We start from the raw sequence: 19717 nt of genomic DNA, 5'->3' as shown, positions 1-19717 counted from the left end.
TCTGAGCGCGGGGCCTCTCCTCCGAGGAGAGGGCTGCTGAGGAATGAGGCTGGACTAGACAGCCCAGTGTCTGCAAGAGCAGGGGCGCCCAGCCGGCAGTGGGGGCTTGGAGGGAGGTGGCTGTTCACTTCCCCTTCCACACAGGAGGGGCCACCCACATTCCAGGGACGGGGACCACATTCTTCCTGCAGGAAATGCTGGGGCTGCGAGGACGGTCCTGTCAGCCCCTTTCCCTTCATGCTTCTTCCCTCTTGGCCAGCTGCCTCCCTGGGGGCCTGGGGCCCCAGCTCAGGGCGTCTGGGTCTCACAGATTCCCAGCCTCTTGCTTGCAGGTGTTGGCTGCCAGAGATTTTTTTCATGTAAACAGTAGGGAGCCCCTTATTCTCTTGACATACTTGGAATAAGTACGGCCATTTTTTCTCTTCCCAGAATTCAAAAAAGGCCAGAAATTCCACAAGGCATCTGACTCAACTCTATTTTCTCCTTCCTCTTGCTTTTCCACCCTGAGCCTTGTGCCCTTTATAGAGCAGCCCCAGGAGCCTGTGCGCTCCAGCCTGGGGCTGTGGCCACACCTGGTGGCCAGAAGGAGTCCTGTGAACCAACTGGGTCCAGAGGCCCGCCTGGTGCACGCCACCAAGGGGCAGCTCTGAGCGCAGGAGAGCAGAGAGCAGTGGGCCGAGGGCCCAGCACAAAAGTCAGGCGGCCTGGCTTCGGTCCTGCCCCTCCACCTATCAGCTTTGCAGTAAATGCGTTCCATCTCTCAGCCTCATGTCTCACATGGGTGCGTCAGTAGTTTCTTTCTCTTATGGAGGCTGTGTGGGTTCAGGGAGATAATACACGGAGAGCACTTCACAAACAGTAGCTATAATTATTGTATGTTTTCTAGTATTTGAGTGCCTGTCATATAACAGCTACCGTACAAAGTCCCAGTACAGTAACTTTGAACTAAAAGTTCAGGGCCCACAGAGACCACCTTACCGAGGGGACAGTCAAGGAAACAGCAGCTTTGGGCTCCATGTGATAAAATGGTGCTCAAGACAGAGGGGGAGGGTTTCCCCGGTGGTGCAGCAGTTAAGAGTCTGCCTGCCAATGCAGGGGACACGGGTTCGAGGCTGGGAAGATCCCACATGCCACGGATCAGCTAAGCCCGTGCACCACAACTACTGAAGCCTGTGTGCCTAGAGCCCGTGCTCCGCAACAAGAGAAGCCACTGCAATGAGAAGCCTGCGCACCGCAATGAAGAGTAGCCCCCGTTCGTCGCAACTAGAGAAAGCCAGCACACAGCAACGAAGACCCAACACAGCCAAAGATAAATAAATAAATTTACATATAAAAAGAAAAGGTAGAGGGGGAGGTGGGCTAACCCTTTGCAAAGAGATCAAGACAGTTTCACAGAGGAAGGAGACCCTTGCAAAGGCTTTGAAGGTTGAATAGGAGTCCTTAAGACAGACGAGGGGGAAAGGACATCACAGGTAGAGGAGTCAGCATTTCCCAAGACTCAGAGGCGCCGTGAGCAAGCTGGGTTTGGAAGTCCACCGTATAGGACTCTAAAGTGGGAAAAGGACAAGGGTGACAGGGAATCTAGCGAGACGGGCAGAGGCCCATCCTAGAAGTTCTTGGAGGCCTTGCCAAGGAGAAGTCCAGATGTCTCCTCTCCCTAAGGGCACTTCCTTGTAGTGAAGGTTTCTTTTTAGGAAGACCTCTGGCTGTCGTGGGAGGTGGGCAGGACAGACACTGGAAGAGACGAGGCTGAGTCAGAGTTAGAGGATGGATGCAAGAGGTCGGGCAGGGCTTCCCTGGTGCCGCAGTGGTTGACAATCCACCTGCCAATGCAGGGGACACGGGTTCGAGCCCTGGTCTGGGAAGATCCCACATACCACAGTGCAGCTAAGCATGTGAGCCACAACTGCTGAGCCTGTGCTCTAGAGCCCGCGAGCCACAAGTACTGAAGCCTGCGCGCCTGGAGTCAGTGCTCACCAACAAGAGAAGCCACCGCAATGAGAAGCCTGTGCACTGCAGCGACGAGTAGCCCCCGCTCACTGCAACTGGAGAAGAGCCCTCACAGAGCAGCAAAGACCCAACACAGCCAAAAATAAACAAATTAATTAATAAATTAAAAAAAAAAGAAGTCAGGGCAGTGGCCCCCAAGCTTCAGTCATCCCCCTGCTCCTTCCTGGTGTTTGACATATCCAGGCACAACCCCAATCATCATTTACATAATGTTTCCCTTTATGTTAGTTCAGTTTTAGGTCTGCTGTACCATTATAGCTACTGCTTCACTTTTTCTGAACATCTATGTAAATCCTACACTCTTGAAATGAAACGTGTATGTCCACTTGCCACTGGAAATCACTCCTCTGTCCTCCTGCCTTGGGAATCATGGATCCTGCTAGAGCCCACCAGCAGGGAGGGGAGAAGGGTCTGCTGTGTGGTGTCAGCTGGGCTGCATCCCAAACCCCTGCTTCAACCTTTATTGCATTTGTGACTTTGCTTGGGGGCTGGAGATGGGCACCACGGTTGCAGCTCTGAAAACAAAGACAAAACAGACCTCCCCAAATAATGCCATTTGCAGCAACGTGGATGGACCTAGAGACTATCATACTGAATGAAGGAAGTCAGACAGAGAAAGACAAATATCATATGACATCACTTATATGTGGAATCTAATAAAATGACACCAATGAGCTTATCTACAAAATATAAACAGACTCACAGACTTCGAAAACACACTTACGGTTACCAAAGGGGAAAAGAGGTGGGGGAGGGATAAATTAGGAGTTTGGGATTAACATATACACACTACTATATATAAAATAGATAATCAACAAGGACATACTGTATAGCACAGGGAACTCTACTCAATATTCTGTGATAAACTATCTATGGGAAAAGAATCTGAAAAAGAATGGATATGTGTATATGTATAACTGAATCACTTTGCTGTACACCTGAAACTAACACAACACTGTAAATCAACTATAATATAAAATAACAATTAAATTTAAAACAAAACAGGCCTCCCCAGCCCCTGGCGGCCCAGACTCTTGTCATTAGTGGCCCTCCTCCCCTGAGCATGTGGGCTCCAGCTCTGCTTGGAGCCCAAAGAGGCAAATGCGCTTCCCTGAGACAGAGCTTGGCAGACCTAAGGACACCTCGGTGGTGGAATCCTCTGTGGGTAACTGCATGGTGCTGTGTTAGTGAAAAATATGCAGGGGGAGGGAGAGAAGGAGGAAGAGGAGGAAAGAAGGTAAGAAGAGAGGAGACGCATCATCTGATTTATCTTCCCAGGAATCTTGTAAGGTAGGAATTATTGTACACCTTTTACAGATGAGGAACCAATCTCAGAGACGTTAAGCTACCTGCCAATGTTGCTTCTAATGAGAAATAACTGTATAACTAAGCAAATAATCCAGGTCCGTCTGACATTAAATCCACTGCTTTCTTTTAAAAGAATGATGTTCTGGGACTTCCCTGGTGGCCCAGTGGTTAAGAATCTGAATCCGCCTGCCAGAGCAGGAGACACAGGTTCGAGCCCCTGGTCCAGGATGATCCCACATGCCACGGAGCAACTAAGTCCATGCGCCACAACTACTGTGCCTGTGCTCTACAGCCCGCAAGCCACAACTACTGAGCCTGCGTGCCACAACTACTGAAGCCCACGTGCCTAGAGCCCGTGCTCCGCAACAAGAGAAGCCACGGCAATGAGAAGCCTGCGCACCACAATGAAGAGTAGCCCCCGCTCGCCGCAACTAGGAAAGCCCGCACACAGCAACGAAGACCCAACACAGCCAAAAATAAATACATAAATAAATAAATTTTTTAAAAAAAGAATGATGTCCATAATCACACCACTGTAGCAACTGTTATTTTTTTAAATCTCTTTGTAGTGTTTTCTGCATGAATCTCTTCTTTTATTCACCTAGCATTGTACCATGAACATTTGTAATGTTGCTAAATAGTCTTCACAGTAATGATTTTTATGTGATTTTCCACACTGTGGACATACCATGGTTTCAACGTCTCGGGATTATCAATCCCCACTTCCACCCTCCCCAAGGCAGGCTCCCCTGGGATGAGTCAGGGCTCCCACCTGCCCTACGTCTGAAAGGTTATTTAGGTCGTGGGGACCCCATGATACCTGCAGTGATGCAGCAAGGTATTCTGGAGCCTCAGAAGGTGAGAGCGACTCAGAAAGCTGTGTCCTCTTCCCCCTCTCACAAGCTTGCCATGGTCTTGGCACTGCCCCTGCCCCTGCCCCTGTCCCCGCCTCATCAGGCCACAAAATCGGAGGTGTTGTGGACTGGACAGGCCAAAGGCTGCTCTAGGTGGTTTCTTACTGCCGGAGAAGGCAGCCCAGACATCTCAGGGGCCAAAAGGCACCCAGAAGACCCCAGAACTGGGATAGAAGGCAGACCCCTGCAAAGGACCTGGGTCATTACTTGGTCCCCATTCCCCTGAGAGGTCCCTTACAGAGAGTCCTCTGTTCTCTGCCCTCTTGGGGAACACACACATCCCAAGCCTCAGCAACTCCAAGATGGCCTCTGGAAGCAGAAACACTCCCAGCAGGCGAGCAGGTGTGCAAGCCGCCTAAGGTGACCGGCCAAAGATCACATTTTCAGGATGCTTCTTTGTTTTATCTGTTTGCAAGGCAGATATTTGGGGAGGTTGGGCTCAGAATTGCTTCTCGGTTGCCAGTCCCATGGGAAATGGTTCACATTCTTCGCATAGTTGCAGGGCTGTGAGGCAAAGGAGCTGACTGCGCACGAGTGCCAGGAGGCCGCTCCCACCAGACCCGAGGAAGATGAGCCACCGCCTCGGCATCCTCTCTGCTTGGACCGGTTCCGGTGTGGGAGCACTGGATGTTCTCTCCGAGAAGGCAGGGTGGTGGGAAGCCTCTAGAGGGGGTTTTTGGAGAGACAGTCATCGCATCATTTATGCAGGCCCAGGACTGAGAAGATTTTCAGAGGTCGAGTTCTCTGTGCCCCTGCCTGGCGCACATGCCCAGTGTCAGCAGCACTGACCTTTGGAGATGCTCACAAAGTGTTAAAGAGACCAGCTTTCTTGAGCCAGTGGGACTTCAATTTCTTCTGGGGGTGTTGCTGTTTGCATTGTTTCCTTTTAATAAAAAACATGGATCCTTTAAAAACAAAATCAATAAAGTTATTTTAAAATAAATAACTAAATAAAAGGGCCACCAAGCTAGGGCACTTCACCTCTTGCCTGGATTGTAAACCCCAGGGTGTAGCAATCTTTCTTGTCAGGAAATCATGCTGTTACCCCTCTGTGCCCTTTCCTGGAGTCGCTCGGACACCTGCCTTCGCTGCTGCACGGGGGTGGGGCCGTGGCCTCCTTGGGTCAAACCTGCGACTGGTGGCCAGTCCTCACCCAGCATGGGCATGCCAGCGTGCAGCCAAGAACCACACACCTACAGAGTTGTCTGAAATGAGGAGCACCGTTCCTGAGACCACTGAGTGGAGAGGGCTTCAAACGGCAATCTGGACTTTATTCAGGTGCCGCTCAGTGCCAGGAAATGCAGGGAGAGAAATCCCCTCTGGCACCACCTCTGTGGTCTGTGCCAGGCCTCTGCCCAGCCCGCGCGTGTAGATGTGTGCTCAGGGAACCCACCCGTGGCGCTGTCCTGGGAGCTGCCCCCGCCCCCCACCCCCTCCGACGGCCACAGCTTCAGAGCTTCAGGAAAGCACCAGAGGAGAGGAACTGACGGCAGAAGGAAAGCCAAGCAGCTCGCAGCCTGCTTGATGACTGCGTGCCTGCTTGATGTGAAACTGTGAAATCCTCCTGGGAACCTCGTGCCAGGTGTGCGAGTGGGATTTAAGAGAGGCCCGGACCCCTCCCTGGGGTGGCTACTGTCCAGGAGGATGGAATGAGAGGCATGCCTCAGAAGTGCCAGAGCTGACAGGCTGACAGCCTCACGTTGCCTGAACTTCCCATACGGCCAAGGCTCTCAGCCCTGGCTGCACACCGCACATCACCAGGAGAGCTTTCTAAAACTCCCCGCAGCCGGGCCGCACCCCAGACCAACTCAATCATGCTCCTTGGAGGCGAGACCCAGATATTAGCATTTTTTCAAGCTTCCAGGTAATTAAAATATTAGCCATGGTTGACAACCAGTGCTTTAAAAAGATATCTGGGGTACCCTGGTGGCGCAGTGGTTAAAAGTCCACTTGCCGATGCAGGGGACACAGGTTCGAGCCCTGGTCCAGGAAGATCCTACATGCCGCGGAGCAACTAAGCCCGTGCGCCACAACTACTGAGCCTGTGCTCTAGGGCCCGTGTGCCACAACTACTGAGCCTGTGTGCTACAACTACTGAAGCCTGCGTGCCTAGAGCCAGTGCTCCGTAATAAGACAAGACACTGCAATGAGAAGCCCACGCACTGCAACAAAGAGTAGCCCCTGCTCGCCGCAACTAGAGAAAGCCTGCGCACAGCAACGAAGACCCAATGCAGCTGAAAATAAATAAATTTGTTTTTTAAAAAATGAAAGAAAGAACAAAGATATCTGATGCATCCCAGGCTCATCAAACAAAGTAGGGCTCCTCCTAAGTGATTCACAGAGCTGCATTCTCCCTCGAGGCCCTCCTCCCTAAGAGTGAGAGGAGAGTCTCAGCTCCTGCCATTCTTCAAAAGCCGTCTCAATCCCCACCTCCTGTGGGAAGCGCTCCCCGGCTGCCTCGGCTGCTGTGAGCGCCTTCCTCTGAGGTTCCAGGTCACTTAGGACCTGTGTCACTTACCACGCACAGCCATTGATGGACTGACATTTGCCTTGTCTACAAATGGGGCTATCCGTTCCCATGGAGGCACGCACTCTGTCACATACTGTGCCTCCTTGTAACACACCGACCTACCACCCACGACCGTGCATCACCCCTATTACATGCTCAGTAAGTGTAAGTAAGGCTGACTTACATTCTACTGCATTTCAACATTTCAGGCAATCTTGGTAAGAAAGTTGAAAGAATGTCTGACACAAATTAGTGGTTTTAATGTTGATCAGTCATTGTGGTCACGGAGGAAATGGGGGTGGCCAGCAGGGGGTGAAAATGGCTGCAGGAAGAAAGGCTAAGAACTGCCTGCTAGACTCTCTTCCAGGAATGTATGTGTAACCCATATAACCCAGCTCCCATGTGGTCCAGGCTCCGCACTGGACATCTGCTAAGACATGGCAGTTCCACAGGGTAGTGGGTGGGGGAGAGATGTTTTCTAATTAAGAGCACTTTGAATATTTACTGCAGTCCCTTAAGGTAACTTGAACATGGCAAACTGAGCCCACACTTTCCTATCTCCTCTCTACCTCTCTCTCTGTAAATCACATCTGAGGAGCTGGTATATCAGCTAGGCCTTAAAGGGTGGAGAGAGAAAGAGAGGGTGTTTCAGGCAGAGACACTAGCTGGGACACAATGCCCACTGGGTTCTCAGACTGGCCGGTGGTCCTGTGACTGTGGAATGAAGGGATTAAAGGATGGGGGTGGTTAGAGAGAGACTGAAAAGGAAGAGCAGGTCCAGTGTATGAAGGGCCTTGAATCGCAGGCTAAGGAGATGGACTCCAGGTTTTATCATCCAAAGCTGAAGGCCGAGAAGTGTTATAATGGGGTCACTCTGGCAACCTGGAGACCAGCCAGGGCACGGCAGCAAGCCCGGGAGAGATGGCTGGGCCAGAGAGAGGCTGCCCACGAGGGCTGCACAGTCAGGTCCACCTGTAGCTGCTGGGGAAGACGTTTCTGAACCCCACCTCCTGTGTGGTGTGTTCTCAGGCCTGGGGCCAGTGTTGGAGGTGCTCCCACATTCCTTACTTCAGAGACCCGTCCAGAGGTCCTGGCCTGCCTGTTCAGTCACCCCAGACCCAGATCAGTTACTCCACGTAGGCCTGCCCTCAGCTGGCTTCACCCACAGGCCAACATTTTTGTTTTATGTCCAAGCCAAAGGACACTTACAGTCACCACCAAATGGAAAACAAATAAGCAAATCTCTAGATTCAAACAAGAAATATATTTCAGTGAACTTTTTAAAACTGAGGAATACCTCTTGAATTCTAAAATTTTTATGTCAATTTTTACCAGAAGATTTTAGGAGTCTGGGCTGCTTGGGTTTTCCAGGACACTGATGCTGAGATGGAGTTAGGAATGCAAGATGACTTGTGGGGTGAAGTGTGGCAGAGGAGAAAACACCTGTGAAAGAAGGGAGAGAAAACACGATTGGAGCTTCCAGACTGCGGTGTGGACCTGACAGTCTCTGCCAGCCCACCAGGGAGCACTAGAGGAGCCCAGGGTTAGGGGGAAGCGTGGAAATGCCTCAGCCCTTGTACCACCACCTTGCTCAGTCATTTGCCAAGGCCACCCCCAAGAAGGCCTTAAACTTGTTCTGAAAGCTGGGTGGATGTAGCAGGAGTCAACAGCTGTAGGTTGTGAGCTGACCACAGCCTTGCATCTGGGCAGTCATTTCTTGGAGAGACATCTTCACATCTGCCATGGAACCTTTCTTCCCCACACCTGCCAGTCTGAGTGGACCACACCTGGAGCGTTTGACCCCCGTCCTCCAGTCTCCACAAGTGGTCCCTTCACTCTTACCTTCCTTCCCTCCTGCCTCAGTCAGCAGAGGACATCTCTCTCGGGGATCTGTTCTGTCTTCTCCCTCTTTCCACTTCCCAACGCTGATGCCTTTTCCTTCATTCACCTCCTCACGATACTCTGCCCAAAACTCACCACAAGGAAAATCAAAAGATGAATGACTACCTGGGAAATAATCTGTATTACTTGAGTCACCAAGGATTCACCTTCCCAAGATATAAAAAGCTCAACAAAAGTCACAGACATAACGAAACATAAAAATGAGCAAAAGATATGAATGATAGTTCATAGGAAAAAAAACACAAACGGCCCTTGGGTGAAGAGATGCCCGACCTGACTCATAATGAAAGAAATTCCAGTTACGACTACACAGAGATACTGTTTTCACATATCAGATTGGCAAAGATCAAAACCTTTGATTCAGCACAGCGTCGGTGCGAAAACAGGGCACTCACACACTGCTGGTGGGAATGGGAATTGGTAACGCTGTATGGAAGATTGACAATATCCCTTTAAGTGACAAATTCCCATGACCTTCCAAAGGCGGTAGAATGTAATAGTTAAGAGAATGAAGTGGAGCCCCAGAACCTTGGTCTGAATCCTAGCTGTTCAGGTCGCCTACTTTTCTGTGCCTCAGTTTTTCTCATCTGTAAAAGGGGATGATAATAGTACCTACCTCTGGAGATGCTCATGAAAGGATTAAAATCTATTAGTAATTGTAGAGCACATACTATAGTGTCCGGCTCTTAGCAAATGCCATGCAAATGTTAATATCATTACTATTAATTGGCCCAGCAATCCCACTGCTAGGAATTTATCCTACAGATACGCTTGCTCATGTGCTAAATGAGTGTACAATGTATTCACTGCAGCGCTGATGCAGCTGGGGAGAAAACTGCAAGTAACCCAACTGTCCTTAAAAAGGTTAAATTAACTGGTGCATGTGTATAATGGAATACTATGCGGATGCAAAAAAACCAAAAAAACAACCCAAAAAAAGCTCCTTAGTACTGATCCATTGTGTACAGAATACTACCGTAAGCTTTTAAATAAGGAGTAGTATAAACACAAGTCCACATTCCCTTATCCACAATTATGAAGTTCAAAACTCTCTAAAGAAAAGTTTTTGTTTGTTTGTTTGCTTAGGAAATTTGGCACAAACTCATGCGGTAGCAAAACTTGAACTGAAATGAACTGAACTTACTTAAGGCTGATTATGGCTCCATTTATCCTACCTGGTGCAGAAATACTAGTGCGTTTTGTCACAGACTCTGCTGGGAGTGTGACATAATATACACGTACTACTTTTGTACACTCCTTGAATTCCGAGTTCCCAAACTCACCTGTCCCCGAGGGTTCCAGATAGGGACGTGTGGACCTTTTTTGACCTTTTCTTTTTCCCGTTGAAGTATCTCTCTAAGACTGCACAAGAAATTAGCCCCAGTTGCCTGTAATGAAAGGAGCTGCCTGGCTGTGTGACAAGAACGTGAGGGACAATTTCACCATATTTGAGTCCAAGAATGTAAAGAGTCTATGGATATCTTACTTATTCAAAAAATACCATTGAAGACCTTCTCAGCCCAGGCTGCCAGGTCATCTTAAAGCCTGGACACCCTCTCACTGGCATGTCTGCGGCAGCCTGCCTGGGAACTCGGACCTGGGAACCAGGCTCGAGGGTGGGGGCAGGTGGGACAGGAGCCTCATCTCTGACTCACGGTGCTGCCCTGGGCAGGTGGGGAGGCCTCCTCCCTAGAAAAGTGCAGACACTGGGAGTGAGTCAGTGTCAGGCACTCCGATGGGCCGATTGGCAGGGAAGCCAGGTCCCTCGCTAGCACTCTCCTGCACACCTACTCTCTCCCAGAAGGGCGAGAGCCACCCTCCAACTCCATCTCAGCACATCTCCCAGCAGAGACGGTGGTGTGAGGGTCTCTGATCCAGCTGTGACCGGCAGGGTCCTGCAGATGGAGGCTCAGGATGGAGAGCAGGGTGCACCACTGTGGACACACAGGAAGCTCCCAGCAACCCTGGTTTCAGGGGTGAAAATTCTGAACAAGCCACCACATGAAGTCATGACAAGGGGGGATAGTTAAATACATCCAGGGGATGGATAGACCTGAATATGCAGTATGGAATAATGCCCATGACCTAGTAATGAGTGAAAAAAGCAAATTGCACAACTACATATATATATATATATATGGGAGATACATATATATAAAATCATATATAGTCCCACAAGGACCCTTAGATGGCAGGGGGTAGAGGGGAAAAACTAACAGAGCAAAGTTGTTAGTGCATTTATAAAAGAGGAAAGGTAAGTGGCAGATGGACAAACTAAAACCAAGTGCTGGAGGGACCTGCCTGTCAGAAGCCCACCGACTACTCCTCTGGTTTCTCAGGAGGCAGGCACCGCAGGAGGGGCTGGAGTGGAAAGCAGGGCACAAGCAGTGACCGCGGCTCCCTCCCCACTGGGAAGCAGACTAGCTTATCCTTCACCCGGAGGAGACTGTAAAGTTAGACCCCGGGGGACTCCAGATTCAGGGGCACCAGGGCACAACAGAGGGTAAGGGGGACCCAGCACTGAAAATGGGGGATTGGGTGAAGGTCCACAAATGGAGGATGAGCCCATGACCCCTTTCCCCCCACACCCCCAAACACTGGCTGCCACTCAGCCATGCTGTGAGCCCTGCCCTCCCCACCAGGGGTAGATTATACCATTCTCAGAAGAAACTGAATGGCCTCAGAGGAAAGACCCATAGAAACTGACACCTGGGGCTCCCCAGACAAACCCTGGTCCTCCTATCACCCTCCAGTGAAACAAAGCTCTAGCTAAGCACACAGTTTCCTGTTAGATTTTTCTGAGCACGCCTCTTGAATTATGAACAGATGTGCAAGAGTCACCAGTCACTTGAAAAAACTCCTGCCACAAAAGACAGAAACCACAACAAAGAAACAGAATAAAGCAGACAACATATAATGCACAGAGTAGAAGAAAACGTCAAGAAAAACAATAATATCTTTAGAGAGATGAGAAACTGGCTTCTGTTAAGTTAGATCAGAATATTTTTTAAAGACAGAAAGAAAAAATATCAGAAATTAAAATTGTGATTCTAAAATAAAACAGACAAGATTTAATAGGAAGATTTGGAGATTAGAAAAATCATCCAAAGAGACTAAAAAGAGAAAGGACAGGAGAGAAAACATGAAAAAATTTGGAGGCTCAATCAGAGGCCCAATGAGGAAAGGAGGTACAGAGGAAGTGGAGAGAAGGAAATCATATGTAAAAATATCACAAGAGAACTTCCCTGAACGGAAGGACATGAGTTAAGTGCCTATCAAGTACCCAGTACAGTAAATGAAAAAAGACCCAGAGCAAGAGAAGTGGTGGAGAGATTTCCAAATACCTGGCATAAAAAAGATTCTAAAGACTTCCAGCAGGAGGAAAACACGTCATCTACAGACAAACAGGAGTCAGAAACTGAGTAGGGCTGCAAGAAGAGCAGGGTTTGATCACTGGAGGTGAGAAACTCAAATTCATTTTTTAAACGTGTAGAAATTGAGCTACTTCTTCAGATGTTGTATAGACTATTGAATTTGGGAGCCTGGAATTCTAGAGATTTTAGTGCATTTTTTTCTTCTTTTCTTTTCTTTCTCTTTCTTCCTCCTTCTTTCCTTCCTTCCTTCCTTTCTTTCTTTCTCTTTTTTCCTTTTTTCTTTCGTAGGACCCCTTCTCATAAGCCATGTAGCAACCTAGTGCATATCCTTCCACAATTGTCTCTATGCCTAGATATCACACATCTACTAAATGTATATACGTATATATACACACACATATCCACATGTATACGTACATGCACATATATCCATATTTAGACACAAACATATGCAAGCATATCCACATGTGTGAACACGTGGCAGCACAGAACTGCGCCTCTCATACCTCTGACTGTAGTGTTTGCATTGAGGCCAGGCTTCCCCAGTCTCTGAACCAGCAAGGCACGGACATTAAGCCAGGCCTGTTCCCAGGACACGGAACTCCAGGAACTTGGGACTTTGATTCAGTGACACCCCATCCGAGTTGCCAAAACTTTCTTAGAACTGCATTCTCCCAGCCTCCTCCAGCAAACTCCCCATATTTAAAATTTATTTATTTATTTATTTTTGGCTGCGTTGGGTCTTCATTGCTGAGCGTGGGCTATCTGCAAGCGGGGGCTACTCTTGGTTGCGGTGCACGGGCTTCTCATTGCGGTGGCTTCTCTTATTGAGGAGCATGGGCCCTAGGCGCACAGGCTTCAGTAGTTGTGGCACGTGGGCTCAGTAGTTGTGGCTCACAGGCTCTAGAGTGCAGGGTCAGTACTTGTGGAGCACAGGCTTAGTTGCTCCGCGGCATGTGGGATCTTCCCGGACCAGAGATCGAACCTGTGTCCCCTGCATTGACAAGAAGATTCTTATCTACTGTGTCACCAGGGAAGCCCCAAACTCTCCATTTTTTTAATCACAGGAGTTTTTCCCAATAAACTTGAAGTCTAATATCCCATTTTAGTGACTGATTCTTGAAGGACCCAAACAAACAAAGTATATATATACATATATATGTATATATATATACACATATATATGTGTATATATATAAACTATATATATGTATATATATATATGACTCTAGGTTTGTTTTTTTTATATACAGCAGGTTTTTATAAGTCATCCATTTTATGCATATCAGTGTGTACATGTCAATCCCAATTGCCCAATTCATCACACCACCACCACCACTCCCTGCCGCTTTCCCCCCTTGGTGTCCATACGTTTTTTTCTCTATGTCGGTGTCTCAATTTCTGCCCTGCAAACCAGTTCATCTGTACCATTTTCTAGGTTCCACATATATGCGTTAATATATGATATTTGTTTTACTCTTTCTGACTTATTTCACTCTGTATGACAGTCTTTAGGTGCATTCATGTCTCTACAAATGACCCAATTTCGTTCCTTTTTATGGCTGAGTAATATTCCATTGTATATGTGTACCACATCTTCTTTATCCATTCGTCTGTCGATGGGCATTTAGATTGCTTCCATGACCTGGCTACTGTGAATATTGCTGCAATGAACATTGGGGTGCATGTGTCTTTTTGAATTATGGTTTTCTCTGGGTATATGCCAGTAGTGGGATTGCTGGGTCATATGGTAATACTATTTATAGTTTTTTAAAGAACCTCCATAGTGGCTGTATCAATTTACATTCCCACCAACAGTGCAAGAGGGCTCCCTTTTCTCCACACCCTGACCAGCATTTGTTGTTTGTAGATTTTCTGATACTGCCCATTCTAACTGGTGTGAGGTGATACCTCATTGTAGTTTTGACTTGCATTTCTCTAATAATTAGAGATGTTGAGCAGCTTTTCACGTGTCTCTTGGCCATCTGTATGTCTTCTTTGGAGAAATGTCTATTTAGGTCTTCTGCCCATTTTTGGATTGGGTTGTTTGTTTTTTTAATATTGAGGTGCATGAGTTGTTTATGTATTTTGGAAATTAATCCTTTGTCTGATGATTCGTTTGCACATATTTCTCCCATTCTGAGGGCTGTCTTTATGCCTTGTTTATGATTTCCTTTGCTGTGCAAAAGCTTTTACGTTTCATTAGGTCCCATTTGTTTATTTTTGGTTTTATTTCCATTACTCTAGGAGCTGGATCAAAAAAGATCTTGTGATTTATGTCAAAGAGTGTTCTTCCTATGTTTTCCTCTAAGAGTTTTATAGTGTCCAGATGTACATTTAGGTCTCTAATCCATTTTGAGTTTATTTTTGTGTATGGTGTTAGGGAGTTTTCTAATTTCATCCTTTTACATGTAGCTGTCCAGTTTTCCCAGCACCACTTATCGAAGAGACTGTCTTTTCTCCATTGTATATCCTTGCCTCCTTTGTCATAGATTAGTTGACCATAGGTGCATGGATTTATCTCTGGGCTTTCTATCCTGTTCCATTGATCTATATTTCTGTTTTTTGTGCCAGTACCATATTGTCTTGATTACTGTAGCTTTGTAGTATAGTCTGAAGTCAGGGAGTCTGATTCCTCCAGCTCCGTTTTTTTCCCTCAAGACTGCTCTGGCTATTCGGGGTCTTTTGTGTCTCCATACAAATTTTAAGATTTTTTTGTTCTAGTTCTGTAAAAAATGCCATTGGTTATTTGACAGGGATTGTACTGAATCTGTAGATTGCTTTGGGTAGTATAGTCATTTTCATAAAATTGATTCTTCCAATCCAAGAACATGGTATATCTCTCCATCTATTGGTATCATCTTTAATTTCTTTCATCAGTGTCTTACAGTTTTCTGCATACAGGTCTTTTGTCTCCCTAGATAGGTTTCTTCCTAGGTATATTATTCTTTTGTTGCAATGGTAAATGGGAGTGCTTCCTTAATTTATCTTTCAGATTTTTCATCATTAGTGTATAGGAATGCAAGATATTTCTGTGCATTAATTTTGTATCCTATAACTTTACCAAATTCATTGATTAGCTCTAGTAGTTTTCTGGTGGCATCTTTAGGATTCTCTATGTATAGTATCGTGTCATCTGCAAACAGTGACAGCTTTACTTCTTCTTTTTCAATTTGTATTCCTTTTATTTCTTTGTCTTCTCTGATTGCTGTGGCTAGGACTTCCAAAACTATATTAAATAATAGTGGTGAGAGTGGACATCCTTGTCCTTTTGCTGATCTTAGAGGAAATGCTTTCAGTTTTTCACCATTGAGAATGATGTTTGCTGTGGGTTTGTCATATACGGCCTTTATTATGTTGAAGTAGGCTCACTCTACGCCCACTTTCTGGAGAGTTTTTATCATAATCGGTTTTGAATTTTGTCAAAAGCTTTTTCTGCATCTATTGACATTATCATATGGTTTTTATTCCTCAATTTGTTAATATGGTGTATCACATTGATTGATTTGCGTATATTGAAGAATCCTTGCATCCCTGGGATAAAGCCCACTTGATCATGGTGTATGATCCTTTTAATGTGTTCTTGGATTCTGCTTGCTAGTATTTTGTTGAGGACTTTTGCATCTCTATTCATCAGTGATATTGGCCTGTAATTTCCTTTTTTTGTAGTATCTTTGTCTGGTTTTGGTGTCAGGGTGATGGTGGCTTCATAGATTGAGTTTGGGAGTTGTCCTTTCTCTGCAATTTTTTGGAAGAGTTTGAGTATGGGTGTTAGCTCTTCTCTGAATATTTGATAGAATTCACCTGTGAAGCCATCTGGTCCTGGACTTTTGTTTGTTAGAAGGTTTTTAATGACAGTTTCAATTTCATTGCTTGTGATTGGTCTGTTCATATTTTCTATTTCTTCCTGGTTCAGTCTTGGAAGGTTATACCTTTCTAAGAATTTGTGCATTTCTTCCAGGTTGTCCATTTTATTGGCATAGAGTTGCTTGTAGTAGTCTCTTAGGATGCTTTGTATTTCTGCAATGTCTGTTGTAACTTCTCCTTTTTCATTTCCAGTTTTACTGATTTGAGTCCTCTCCCTCTTTTTCTTGATGAGTCTGGCTAATGGTTTATCAATTTTGTTTATCTTCTCAAAGAACAAGCTTTTAGTTTTTTTTTTTTTAAGCTTTTAGTTTTATTGATCTTTGTTACTGTTTTCTTTGTTTCTATGTCATTTATTTCTGCTCTGATCTTTATGATTTCTTTCCTTCTGCTAACTTTGGGTTTTGTTTGTTCTTCTTTCTCTAGTTCCTTTAGGTGTAACACTAGATTGTTTATTTGAGATTTTCCTTGTTTCTTGAGGTAAGCTTGTATAGCTATAAACTTCCCTCTTAGAACTGTTTTTGCTGTATCCCATAGAGCGTCATGTTTTAATTGTAATTTGTCTCTAGGTATTTTTTGATTTCCTCTTTGATTTCTTCAGTGATCTCTTGGTTATTTAGTTACGTATTGTTTAGACTCCATGTGTTTGTGTTTTTTACGTTTTTTTCCCTGTAATTGATATCTAATCTCATAGCACTGTGGTTAGAAAAGATGCTTGATATGATCTCAGTTTCTTAAATTTACTGAGGTTTGATTTGTGACATAAGATGTGATCTATCCTGGAGAATCTTCTGTGCGCACTTGAGAAGAAAGTGTAATCTGCTGTTTTTGGATGAGATGTCCTATAAATATCAATTAAATCTATCTGGTCTATTGTGTCATTTAAAGCTTATTTTTCCTTATTAATTTTCTGTTTGGATGATCTGTCCATTGGTGTAAGTGAGGTGTTAAAGTCCCCCACTATTATTGTGTCACTGTCGATTTCCTCTTTTATAGCTGTTAGCAGTTGCCTTATGTATTGAGGTGCTCCCATGTTGGGTGTATATATATTTATAATTGTTATATCTTCTTCTTGGATTGATACCTTGATCATAATGTAGTGTTCTTCCTTGTCTCTTGTAACATTCTTTATTTTAATGTCTATTTTATCTGATATGATTATTGCTACTCCAGCTTTCTTTTGATTTCCATTTGCATGGAATATCTTTTCCCATCCCCTCACCTCCAGTCTGTATGTGTCCCTAGGTTTGAAGTGGGTTTCTTGTAGACAGCATATATATGGGTCTTGTTTTTGTATCCATCCAGCAAGCCTGTGTCTTTTGGTTGGAGCATTTAATCCATTCACGTTTAAGGTAATTATCAATATGTATGTTCCTATTACCATTTTCTTAATTGTTTGGGGATTGTTTTTGTAGGTCCTTTTCTTCTCTTTTGTTTCCCACTTAGAGAAGTTCCTTTAGCATTTGTTGTATAGCTGGTTGGTGGTGTTGAATTATCTTAGCTTTTACTTGTCTGTAAAGCTTTTGATTTCTCCATCGAATCTTAATGAGATCCTTGCTGGGTGGAGTAATCTTGATTGTAGGTTCTTCCCTTTCATCACTTTAAATATATCATGCCACTCCCTTCTGGCTTGTAGAGTTTCTACTGAGAAATCAGCTGTTAACCTTATGGGAGTTCTCTTGTATGTTATTTGTCATTTTTCCCTTGCTGCTTTCAATAATTTTTCTTTGTCTTTAATTTTTGCCAATTTGATTACTATGTAGACACATAGTTTTCTCCTTGGCGTGTTTCTCCTTGGGTTTATCCTGTATGGGACTCTCTGTGCTTCCTGGACTTGGGTGGTTATTTCCTTTCCCATGTTAGAGATGTTTTTGTCTATAATCTCTTCAAATATTTTCTCGGGTCCTTTCTCTCTTCTCCTTCTGGGACCCCTATAATGTGAATGTTGTTGTGTTTAATGTCGTCCCAGAGGTCTCTTAGGCTGTCTTCATTTCTTTTCATTCTTTTTTCTTTATTCTGTTCCACAGCAGCGAATTCCACCATTCTGTCTTCCAGATCACTTATCCGTTCTTCTGCCTCAGTTATTCTGCTATTAATTCCTTCTAGTGTATTTTTCATTTCAGTTATTGTATTGTTCATCTCTGTTTGTTTGTTCTTTAATTCTTCTAGATCTTTGTTATACATTTCTTACATCTTCTCAATCGTTGTCTCCATTCTTTTTCCAAGGTCCTGGATCATCTTCACTATCATTATTCTGAATTCTTTTTCTGGAAGGTTGCCTATCTCCACTTCATTTGGTTGTTTTTCTGGGGTTTTATCTTGTTCCTTCATCTGTTACATAGCCCTCTGCCTTTTCACCTTGTCTATCTTTCTGTGAATGTGGTTTTTGTTCCAAAGGCTGCAGGATCGTAGTTCTTCTTGCTTCTGCTATATCTAGGTTTTTAAATCATCGTTTTCCCTAAATACTGTAAATGCTTTTCTTCATCTTGCTTTTCTTATTCATCAATATCTAACGAAAATTTACTATGGCATTTCTCTAGTTCATTCTTTTAATGCTGCACAACTTTCCTAGTATGGATGCACCCTAATTTACTCAACCTATAAATGGTCATTCACTTTGATTCCAATTTTTGGACACTATGGACAGAGCTGCAATAATTATCATTATCTTGTACAGATATTTGAGGATAGATGATAAAGAATAGACTGGCAGTCAAAATATATTTATGTACATATAATTTATACAATTTATAATATACAAATTGTTAATTTTATATAATAATTTTAATTGATGCTGCCAGATTGATTTTTTAGAAAGCCTATAAAAATGAACATTTCCACTAACAATGTATGTGAATATCCCTTTCTTTCTCTGCAGGTCCACAAGCAATAGGTATTACCAATCTTTTTCATTTTTGGGGGGTGGCTGATTTAACTACTTTGCTAACTACTAGTGATTTTTCATATCTTTTGGTTCTTTAGAATTGTTTTTAAATAAATTGCCAATATTTCCATTGGGTCATTTATCTTCTTCTTGTCAGTTTCTAAAAATTCTTTGCTCCTTTTGTCCTGATTTATAAACATGGTCTTCAAATCTCTTTATCTGTTGTCTTCAGTGTTATCTCTTGCCACACAAAGTTTAAAATTGTAATCTAGTCAAATATGTTAATTTTTCTTTCATAGCTTCTGGGTTTCTTGCCTTTGTTAAAGCTTTCCCCCACCCCATCTTCATGGTCCAAGAAGGCTGCTAGAGCTCCAGCCATCCAATCTGTATTACAGGCAGCAGTATGGAGAAAGTGACAAGAAGGGCATTCCACCTCTCTTTGAAAGAAACTTTCCAGAAATTTCTACACAATAATTCCACTTACATGTCATTGCCATAATTTAGAGACATAGCCATAGCCAGCTGCAAGAGGAATATTATCACAGTTATCTTCGGGAAATGCAATCTTCCACACCTACATTTAGAAGCAAGGGTGCCCTTGCTTCGTGGCATTCAATAGACAAGCAGAGACCACACACTGCTAAGAGTGGGCTGGAGCCTGGGAACCTGCTTTTAGGAGAGAAAGGGCCTCTATTCTGCCTCCACAGACACCATGCTTAAGACAGTTGGACTGCTAAGTCAGGAAGGTCTCAGCTCTGAGGCTTGTGTGAACAAACCCCAGAGTGGCCGTAGCTTCCAGAAGTGGCACCTCTGCCTCAGGCCCCTCTCTCCTCAGGGCCCTCCCCCGGGGATGGCCAGAAGTTTGCAGCGGGTGGGCAATAGGCAAGCCTGCTGGCATGAAGGGCTGATGGCTTCTGAACTCTGGGAAATATCACTAGACATTTCCAGGAAG

General features: G+C 44.8%; 1 long non-coding RNA gene across 2 annotated transcripts; it reads right to left on the bottom strand.

Moving 5' to 3' along the window:
• Nucleotides 1-3834: 3834 nt before the first annotated feature.
• Nucleotides 3835-10068, bottom strand: LOC116753140. 2 transcript variants are annotated; one of them, XR_004349685.1, is made up of 3 exons: nucleotides 8584-10068; nucleotides 8074-8184; nucleotides 3835-5137 (listed from the first exon to the last, which is right to left on the bottom strand). It is a non-coding gene; the product is annotated as an uncharacterized LOC116753140 (long non-coding RNA). The 2 variants fall into 2 exon arrangements; XR_004349686.1 differs by having other exon boundaries at nucleotides 3835-5115.
• Between the last annotated feature and the right edge of the window lie 9649 nt (nucleotides 10069-19717).

Source organism: Phocoena sinus, chromosome 4 (genome assembly GCF_008692025.1).
Source record: "Phocoena sinus isolate mPhoSin1 chromosome 4, mPhoSin1.pri, whole genome shotgun sequence".
Classification (NCBI taxonomy): domain Eukaryota; kingdom Metazoa; phylum Chordata; class Mammalia; order Artiodactyla; family Phocoenidae; genus Phocoena; species Phocoena sinus.
The sequence above is the reverse complement of the archived record's forward strand: the minus strand, read 5'-3'. Positions and strand labels throughout refer to the sequence as shown.